This window comes from Lactuca virosa, chromosome 7 (assembly GCF_052849685.1).
Source record: "Lactuca virosa cultivar CGN04683 chromosome 7, Lactuca_virosa_CGN04683_v6, whole genome shotgun sequence".
Lineage (NCBI taxonomy): Eukaryota > Viridiplantae > Streptophyta > Magnoliopsida > Asterales > Asteraceae > Lactuca > Lactuca virosa.
The window spans coordinates 178174930-178182306 of NC_136432.1; the positions used below are offsets into that span (position 1 = coordinate 178174930).

A 7377-nucleotide genomic window follows, 5' to 3' on the forward strand; every position below is an offset into this window, starting at 1 on the left:
GTTCATGTTATAGATATGGTAGCACAGGCCATTGGTCAAGGTCCTATCGCACACCTGCACATCTTTGTCAACTTTATCAAGAGTCCATTAAAGTAAAAGGAAAAGAAACAAACCTCATTGATAATGTTGATTGCACTCCGCTAGCATTTGCTGATTTCTGCAATGACATGGAAGACATAAACTAAAAATTTCTATTAACTACTAGAAAAACAGCCTTTTACGACGCGCAATGTGTGTCGTAAAATGCTCTGACAATGCTAAAATGCGTGTCAAGGAAGGCCCTGTCATAACGAGAGACGACGCGCAGTTACGACACGCATTTACGACACTCATTTACGACACGCAATACGTACCAAGGAAGGCCCTGTCATAAAGAAAGACCACACGCATTTGCGTGTCGTAACCTTACGACGCACGTTGAGGACACACATTGCATATCATTAAAGCCCATGTCATAAACGAAGATGACATGCATTTGCGTGTCATAAACTTCAACAACCATTTACGATATGCATTTACGATGCGTCTTTATGATACTCATTTACGCATAATACAAAAATACGGAAACAAATATATACCAAAACAATCAATTTCATCCAATAACATCATGACAAAAAATTGTAATACATTGGAATTAAGGGGATCTGATTGTACATTGTTATTAAGAGGTGTTCCCTAACTATGTGACTTTTGCAATTGGCTCAGTGACACCACCCTCTTGCAAATTAACTCCCGATCCATTAGATGTTGAACCAATGTTGCTATCAAATTCCTCTCTGTAAGGCATCATTCAAGACCAAACTTGTTGTTTTTGCTTCTCTCTTTCAGTTAGAAGATAAACTGCATGATATAAAAAGCAATTGATAAAACAATCATATTTATCTTATCTCGCGTGAACTAATGTTTTCATTAACTTAAAATGTAACATCACCTAAACATTATATATGTGTCATGTCATGTTATATATTGGTTTTATTATCAGTAAAGAAATGTAAGTAAAAAAGTGCATGTATGTTATTGTTGGCTACCATGGATAAAGGAGCTTTGTGGACCCAAATCAAAATACACATTTTAATTGGAACCCAACATTTTTTTTTCCTTTTCTTTATACTTGAAAAAAAATGCCAAAATGTATTTGATACATCCCCTTCAAGCCGATCAAGTAGATTTAGAACTTTCTGATGATGATGTTTTTCAGCCTCAACCTAAAATTGAACATTAAATACATTATTTTCAACTTTTATTAATTTCTGAGAAACTTAAAGAAACAAAAACATTGCATAAGTTGTTTCATAGAGATGAAAAAGCAACTACAAATGATCATACCTTTCCAACACCCTTTGTGGTTTCAATAATTTTAAGACAATTTGCAAATATCCTTTTAAGAGCTCTGTTAAGCTTAAAAGTTTCTGGAAAGGTTTCACCCTGTAAATCCAAAAAAAAAAGATCAACCCACAAAACTATCTGAGTAAGCAATGTTTAAAAACAAAAAAAATAAAAAAATGAAAAAACTTTACATAACCTGTGTTACGAACACATGAAAGTTGTTCTAGGGATTTAAATCCAAGCTACTAAGTTGAAAAAAAAGTGAGAAAAACGAAAATAACGGAATTTGATTAACACTAAACCTTATCAGTGTGAATGTGACCACCAATTCTATCACGTGGTTCCAATTACACTGCCTGTATGATACCATTTTTTTAATATAATGAAAAGAAAAATAAAGCCAAATATGAACATATAGCGTTTCATAAGAATATCACCTCAAAATCATTATGAAGCATATGAGCAGCAACTATCCCTGAAATACCCCTTGCTATTACGATAACAGAAGGTTTGGAAGTATGTCGTCTCTCAATATACGATGCAAACATGAAAAGGGCAATATGGGAATTCTGCTCACCAATTTCCGTGACAATTCAAAAAAATTCCCAAAAATTCATCTATATCAATTAACAGACAACAGTTTATCCATACAATATTTAATTTGGAAAAAATACAGGGCCTTACTTTATAGCCCATTTTATCAACCATTTCCTACACCACTCAATACATGGTTGGCCTTGCCTGAAACAAAACAAAGAACAACAATTTCAATTAGTCGAGGCAACATGGAGGAAAAGTAAGAAAAAAAAAGTCAAATCACCTTGCAAGGTACATCAACCTCAAGATCGAACTTCAATCAATCAAATAAAAATTCATTCATATAAGTTATAAAATAAGGAAGAAAGATTTATTTAACTGTAAATATTTTCCTTTCTTTTTGGAGATATAGATACAATGTCATGTATCTATACATACATGAACTGCTTCACTAGAGAGAGAAAGTGAGTTTTATGTTAACTTACTTACGCCTAATTGGGTCTCAAAATAAAGCCCACTTCTTCTTCTTCTTCATCATTCATCAAATGAAATGTCTACTTTCTTTCAAGAATCTATCACAAAGCGGTTATTTATTGTTAGTTTTAAAACTATGAAAAAACAATTAAAGTATGGAATATTGGCATACTCTTGCACATTATATTAGCTTCTGATAAATCCTGTTGTAGGGCACTTGTGATCCTACAAAATGAAAGAACTGATAAGTGAAACTACTATAAATCAAGAAATAAACATCGATTTTTTTATCAATAAAGTAACAAATCCACTTCCTGCATTCGATTCAATCCAATTTCACTCCATTCCCTTCACTTCCAACAACATCAGTAACCAAAGTGAAGGGCCTCTCATCCATCACTTGATCTATAATCCCAAACTCTTTCACCTCTTCAGGAGTCATAAAACAATCCCTATCCATATTCTTCTGAATCACATCAACATTTTGTCCAGTGTGCTTTGCATAAAGCCCATTCAAAGACTTCCAAACCCTAATAATCTGCTTCGTGTGAATGGTCATGTCTTTAGCCTGCCCGCTGTATCCACCGGAAGGTTGATGAATTATGATGGTGGCATTAGAAAGAGATCGCCTTTCACCCTTTGCACCAGCAGCCACCATCAAAGAAGCCATTGATGCAGCTTGACCTAAACATATTGTATTGATCGGAGATCGAATGTATTGCATTGTATTGTATATTGCAAGACCTAACACCATCAAATTCACCATTTCCTAAATTAGATCACAAAGAAAATGGTGATAAAACCTAATTTTTGCATAGGTGAAGAAGTAAACTTGACAACCTACCTGCTGTTACTTACTTATTTCATTTGGGACTTCAGTCTCACCAAACTACAGTACAACTGTCATAACAAGTTAAGTTCCTATGAGGAAAAAGAAAAAAGAATCCAATTTTGCTTTTATAAATGAGGAATATGAAATGACTCATACAACAAATGAAGGGAACATATAATTTACCAAATCTATTTGGTTAAGTAAGGGACCATGAGTGCATACCCCAAACATACAAGTGAAACATGGGCTCAAAATCCTCAACATCAGCTTTGTGTTTGACAACAACACGATGAAGAGTAAAAGCAATAGTAGTGGCCCAAAGGAAAGATGCCACACAAAAGAAATGAGTGATGTAGCCTTGGGCATAACAGAAGAATCCTTTAGATGGATTACTGCATATATAATACAAACGTAGTATTTAGTCACTGAAGAATTCTTTAGATGGATCACTACATGTACAAAAATCCATGTTAGTGAATACAGAACTCTAAGAAGAAGAAGAAGCAAATTTATTCCACTTCACTTAGTATCCATACCCAACAACACTGAAAAAGCTGCAAAGCATATCCTCCACTAACAACAAAAAACATAAGTTATTACCTTTCAGCCCTAAATTTAGATTGATTCAAGCATAAAAATGTTTGTTTTTACACAGAAACAGTTCCAGGGATTCTAATTTGATATTATGACTATGTGACCTTTCATTCAACAAGTTAAGCAAATGGAAGTCTAAGCGAAGAACTCAACAAGCCGCAATCACATAGCATGCTAAAACGGTAAAGTGATAAATTTCTTAGAATTGAATGCTCATGCTAAGTTGATCCCAACAGAGGTTCAATAGCACCAAAATGCATATACTATAGCAAAGTCACATTCTATTACAAAGACTAAGGTTAACACAAGCATCCACTCAAGTTTTGTTCCAATTTAAATGTAAAAAGGAGTACTATGATCTAATATAAACCAAGTGCGTTAGGGGAGCGGGGTGATGAAGATATAATATCAACCAAATCATCAGACCACAACCAGTTCCTAAATGTAAAAATTCAACCATGAAAGAGATATTCAACTAACTCCAAACCGTAGCATGCTCTATGCTGAAATCATTTATAGGGATCAGTGATGGGTTTGAGCCAAAAGAACATCCTATGTGCTCATGCAAACCCTAATGCTTGGATCTAGGTTTCTCTAATTGTACATGCATTCATCCAAGACTTTTAAACCCTAGATCTAATGAGAGTAATTCGAAATTATAAGAAACAAATCAGATCTAGATTATTACCTCTTGTTATTTGCTTGAATCTTCTTGTCTTTGAAGCTTAGAGTCACAAGTGTCACTCCTCTAATGGCTTACAAACACCAATAGAAAAGAATGATCTTGGAGAGAGGTTGGAGGCTTCTTGAAATCGGCTCTATCACTCTTAGGGTTAGGGTAGCCGATTTTTGTATCCTAGGGGTCCTATTTATACTGGAGCTGCTAGGGTTTCAGTCAAAAACCTTAATGGACTGCTTAGGCCTTAAGCTATCCAAGGAAGCTTCTGGAATAGGGCCTTAGGGCCGAAATTAGAGATGGACAACTCCTAATTTCGTCCATGCCTAGTCCAAGAAGCTCCTCAGCCCAATACTCAACTATCACACATTTGACAGTTTAAGTCCCTGATATTAAATTAATATCTTTTAGCCACATAATTAATTTCTTAATTAATTCTTGTCTAATATTAATTTAATTATATAATTTATCCATTAACATATTATTCATATAACATATTAATAAATCATGATAACCTCTTTATTCACAAATTATCCTATCATGTTGCTTTGGTGAAGGCAACCCAAAAGGACCATGCACAACCGGGTCAAGTACTTACCAAATATAGTTACGGGCTTAGACACTAATCCAACAGTCTCTCACTTGGATAAGTCTAGTAACTACAAATGTAAGCACAATCCGATTAGCAATCGTAGCTCTCAAAGACGCTGTCAAACTCTGATCTTATCAGTAACATGTCCTTTAGATAAGGGATCGTATAGTCCTCTGTTCTAGATATCGTGTGGACCATTACATGGAACATAGTCATACTTATTGTCCAGCAGTTCGTTTCTCGATCTCTGATTCGTCTCACATAGAACTTAATTGAACACATCAATTTAGTCCTGACCGGGCCCGACACATAAGTCAAACCAAATCATCGAGGGGCCCTGATATTGCTTTTACCCTATTAGGATAAAAGGAACAGATAAACTTCGACTTATATGCATTTACTATTCACTAATCAAATCATACACAACAATTCATTTTATAACAACAAGTTACTGATGCGTTTACGCATTATCAATGCATAACCAATTAGCAAACAATAAACCATATATCTAGGTTTTAAGACCATATGATATTATCGTCTTGCGATCACTCGAGATAACTTCCATGAAGTGATTCCAACAAGCATGGGTTTATTCCAATGTTCAAATCAAATTCATAAGCACTCATGAACGCTGTAGCAAACTTTTGCTATGTCTAACACACTTTAGACAATCTACACACCAATTCATGACAATCTTCATTCATACCTACTTCCAACATATGAACGACCGTGGACCGTTCGAATAAACTCATTATTCAGGAAGTCAAAACATGCAAAACGAAACAATAGGTAAACAATTAACATAAGACAGTAACATTACTAATAAATAATACTCTTTTATTTAATCATCAAATGTTAATTACGGTTTATCTATTACACATTTCTAAACTATCTAATCTAAAATAATATCGTCCTTAAGCCCGATGCTCCTAGTGTGCTGCAAGTGCTTAACCCTGCTTAGTCCCTTCGTAAGCGGATCTGCTGGGTTATCCTCTGACGATACCCTCTTTACTACGAGGAGTCCTTCTTCCACCCGATGTCGAATAAAGTGATATTTTCTGTCGATATGTACCGTGATCCCTCGGTTCCTTGGTCAAGGCAACCGCTCCTTCATTATCACAAAAAATTTCCATGGGCTCCTTTATGGCTGGCATAACTCCAAGATCTCCAATGAAGTTCTTCAACCATATTGCCTCCTTTAACATTTCCCTCGCTGCAATGTACTCTGATTCGCACGTTGAATCAGCTACGGTCTCTTGCTTGGAACTTTTCCAAGTCACTTCTCCTCCATTTAGGGTAAAGACCCAGCCCGACTGCGAACGGTAGTTGTCTCTGTCGGTCTGAAAACTGGCGTCACTGTACCCTCGCACTCTTAAGTCATCACTCCCACCGAGGACCAGAAACTATTCTTTGGTTCTCCGAAGGTACTTAAGAGTATTCTTGACTGCGGTTGAATGTGCTTTGCCAGAGTTCCCTTGATATCTGCTGACCATGCTCAAAGCGAAGGCCACATTAGGGCGAGTACAAGTCATAGCGTACATGATTGAGCCAACTGCGGAAGTGTAAGGTACCCGACTCATCTCTGCTATCTCGACTTCGGTACTTGGACTTTGAGTCTTACTCAACTTGGCATTACTTTGGATCAGTAAATCCTCCTTCTTTGAATTCTCCATACTAAAAGGTTTTAGTACCTTGTCCAAGTAATTATTCTATCTAAGTCCTATTAGTCTCTTACTTCTGTCTCTCACTATCCTTATTCCCAAAATATAGGAAGCCTCTCCGAGGTCCTTCATAGCGAAGCACTTCCCGAGCCAGGACTTAACCTCCTGCAGTGTCGGGATGTCGTTTCCTATGAGTAGTATGTCATCGACATATAATACGAGGAAGCTAACTATACTCCCACTGGCTTTGACATATACACATGATTCATCCTCGCTTCGTAGAAAACCAAACTCTCTGACTTTCTCATTGAAACAAAGATTCCATCTGCGAGACGCTTGTGTAAGTCCATAAATGAACTTTTCAAGCTTGCACACTCTATTGGGATTCTTCGCATTAACAAAACCTTCTGGCTGAGCCATTTAAACATCCTCAGCTAACTTCCCATTAAGGAAAGCGGTTTTGACATCCATTTGCCATATTTCATAGTAATGAAATGCAGCAATGGCTAGCATCACCCTAATAGACTTTATCTTGGCAACCGGTGAGAAGGTTTCATCATAGTCAACTCCGGGAGTTTGAGTGAAACCCTTCATGACCAATCGCGCCTTATATGTGTGCACATTCCCATCCATGTCGGTCTTCTTCTTGAAGATCCACTTGCACCCGACCGTCTTACGGCCAAGT

General features: G+C 36.5%; 1 pseudogene; it reads right to left on the reverse strand.

Annotated features, from left to right (window-relative positions):
* Positions 1-2662: 2662 nt before the first annotated feature.
* Positions 2663-3103, reverse strand: LOC145127350 (ATP-dependent Clp protease proteolytic subunit 2, mitochondrial pseudogene; annotated as a pseudogene).
* Positions 3104-7377: the final 4274 nt, after the last annotated feature.